The sequence below is a fragment of the Pongo abelii genome, chromosome 4, assembly GCF_028885655.2.
Source record: "Pongo abelii isolate AG06213 chromosome 4, NHGRI_mPonAbe1-v2.0_pri, whole genome shotgun sequence".
Classification (NCBI taxonomy): Eukaryota; Metazoa; Chordata; class Mammalia; order Primates; family Hominidae; genus Pongo; species Pongo abelii.
In genome coordinates, this window is record NC_071989.2 from 124,080,298 (window position 1) to 124,083,788 (window position 3,491).

The following is a 3,491-nucleotide window of genomic DNA, read 5'->3' on the forward strand; positions in this document are numbered from 1 at the left end:
GGGTTTATCAAAGGTTTCCACTTTTGCTTCTTCCCCATTTTCTCACCACTGCCATGTAAGAAGTACCTTTCACCTCCTGCCATGATTCTGAGGCCTCTCCAGCCATGTGGAAATGTAAGTCTAATTAAACCTCTTTTTCTTCCTAGTCTCGGGTATGTCTTTATCAGCAGCATGAAAGTGGACTAATACAGTAAATTGGTACCAGTAGAGTGGGGCAAGGCTGACAAGACACCTGAAAATGTGGAAGCAACTTTGGAACTGAGTAACAGGCAGAGGTTGGAACAGTTTGGAGGGCTTGGAAGAAGACAGGAAAATGTGGGAAAGTTTGAAATCTCCTAGAGACTTGTTGAATGGCTTTGCCCAAATTGCCGATAGGAATATGAAGAATAAGGTCCAGGCTGAGGTGGTCTCAGATGGAGATGAAGAACTTGTTGGGAACTGGAGCAAAGGTGACTCCTGCTGTGTTTTAGCAAAGAGACTGGCAGCGTTTTGTTCCTTCCCTAGAGATTTGTGGAACTTTGAACTCGAGAGAGATAATTTAGGGTATCTGGTGGAAGAATTTCTAAGCAGCCAAGCATTCAAGAGGTGACTTGGGTGCTGTTAAAGGCTTTCAGTTTTATAAGGGAAGCAGAGCATAAAAGTTTGGAAAATTTGCAGCCTAACAATATGATAGAAAAGAAAAACACATTTTCTGGGGGAGAAATTCAAGCTGGCTACAGAAATTTGCATAAGTAGCAAGAAGCCTAATGTTAATCCCCAAGACTATGGGGAAAATGTCTCCAGGCCATGTCAGAGACCTTCATGGCAGCCCCTCCCATCACAGGCCTGGAGGCCCAGGAGGAAATAGTGGTTTCATGGGCTGGGCCCAGGGTCCCCATGCTATGTGTAGCCTAGGGACTTGGTGTCCTGTGTCCCAGCCAAGTCAGCCATGGCTGAAATGGGCTAATGTACAGTTTGGGCTGTGGTTTCAGAGGGTGGAAGCTCCAAGCCTTGGAAGCTTCCACATGGTGTTGAGCCTGTGGGTGCACAGAAGTCAAGAATTGAGATTTGGGAACCTCCACCTAGATTTCAGAGGATACATGGAAATGCCTGGATGCCAAGGCAGAAGTTTGCTGCAGGGGTTGGGCCCTCATGGATAACCTCTGCTAGGATAGTGCGGAAGGGAAATATGGGGTCAGAGCCCCTGCACTGAGTCCCTACTGGGGCACTGCCTAGTGGAACTGTGAGAAGAGGGCCAAGGTCCTCTAGACCCCAGAATGGTAGATGCACCGACAGCTTGCACCATGCACCTGAAAAAGCCTCAGATATTCAATGCCAGCCTGTGAAAGCAGCCAAGAGGGAGGCTGTACCCTGGAAGGCCACTGGGTCACAGCTGCCCAAGGCCATAGGAACCCACCTCTTGCATCAGCATGACCTGGATGTGAGACCTGGAGTCAAACAAGATTATTTTGCAGCTTTAAAATGTGACTGCCTTGCTGGATTTCAGACTTGCATGGGCCCTGTAACCCTTTTGTTTTGGCCACTTTCTCCCATTTAGAATGGGTGTATTTACTGAATACCTGTACCTCCATTATATATAGAAAGTAGCTAGCTTGCTTTTGACTTTACAGGCTCATAGGTGGAAGGGTCTTCCCTTGTCTCAGATGAGACTTTGGACTGTGGACTTTTGGGTTAATGCCGAAATGAGTTAAGACTTTGGGGGACTGTTGGGAAGGCATGATTGGTTTTGAAATATGAGGACATGAGATTTGGAGGGGCCATAGGTGAGAATGATATGGTTTGTCTGTGTCCCCACCCAAGTCTCAACTTGAATTGTATCTCCCAGAATTCCCATGTGTCGTGGAAGTGACCCAGGGGTGGGGAGGTAATTGAATCATGGGGGCCAGCCTTTCCCATGCTATTCTCATGATAGTGAATAAGTCTCACGAGATCTAATGGGTTTACGAGAGGTTTCTACTTTTGCTTCTTCCTCATTTTCTCTTGCTGCCACCAGGTAAGAAGTACCTTTCTCCTCCTACCATAATTCTGAGGCCTCCCCAGCCATGTGGAACTGTAAGTCCAGTTAAACCTCTTCTTCTTCATAGTCTTGGGTATGTCCTTATTGGCAGAGAGAAAAAGGACTAATACAGTCACTTAGCTAGAAATCCATCATTTGAGGATAGAAACCCCTTTTTGCCTAATTTCAGAGCCTGCTTTCTTAACTACTGTGGAATATGGCCTCTCTGATATATAAATAAAGCATTAGGACTTTTATCAACAGAATGTGCAAAGGAATGGAATGAAGACCTAAGGTCCAAAAGAATCCAATGGGTATTAAAAAAACTTTTTTTTATTTAACTTAAAATAGTAGTGAGTAAGAAAGATGAGGTGCTTTTTAGCTTGAAGTGATCATATTTATCAATTCTTGCTTTGGTTGCCTGTGCTTTTGAGGCCTTATTCAAGAAATCTTTGCCCAGACAAATGTCCTGGGGTATTTCCCAAATGTTTTCTTCTAGTAGTTTCATAGTTTCAGGTGATAGATTTAAGGCTTTAATCTATTTTGATTTTATTTTTGTGTACGGTGAGAGATAAGGGTCTATTTTCAATCTTTTGCATATGGATATCCAGTTTTCCCAGCACCATTTATTGAACAGACTGTCCTTTCTCCAATGTATGTTCCTGGCAACTTTGTTGAAAATCAGTTGACTGTAAATGCATGGACTTATTTCTGGGTTCTCTGTTCTAATTCATTGATCTTTATGTTTGTTTTTATGCCAATACCATGCTATTTTTGTTATATAGAATTGTAGTATAATTTGAAGTCAGGCATATGATTTCTCCAGTTTAATTCTTTCTGCTCAGGATGGCTTTGGCTATTTGGGTCTTTTGTGGTTCCATGTACATTTTAGATTTTTTTTCTTTTTTTTTCTTTTTTTTTTGAGGCAGGGTCTGACTTCAGTGTTCCTGGCTAGAGTGCAGTGGTGCAATCTTGGCTTGCTGTAGCCTCCACCTCCTAGGCTCAGGTGATTCTCCCACCTCAGCTCCCAAGTAGCTGGGACTAGAGGTGCACACCACCATGCCTGGCTGATCTTTTGCACTTTTTTGGTAGAAATGGGGTTTTGCCATGTTGCCTTGGCTGGTCTCAAACTCCTGGACTCAAGCAATCCACCCACCTCAGCTTCCCAATGTGCTGGGATTACAGGTGTGAGCCACCATATCTGGCCTATTTTTTCTATTTCTATGAAGAATGTCACTGGTGTTTTGATAGTGATTGCATTGAATCTGAAGAATGCACATTTTAACCATATTAAATCTTCCAATCCATGAATATGGACTATTCCTTTTGTGTGTGTGTGTGTGTGTGTGTGTGTGTGTGTGTGTGTGTTCACTTCAGTTTCTTTCATCAGTGTTTTTTAGGTTTCATTGTAGAGATCTTCACTTCTTTGGTTAAGTTTATTCCTGGAAATATTATTTTATTTGTAGTTATAATAAATGAGATTACTTTCTTGGCT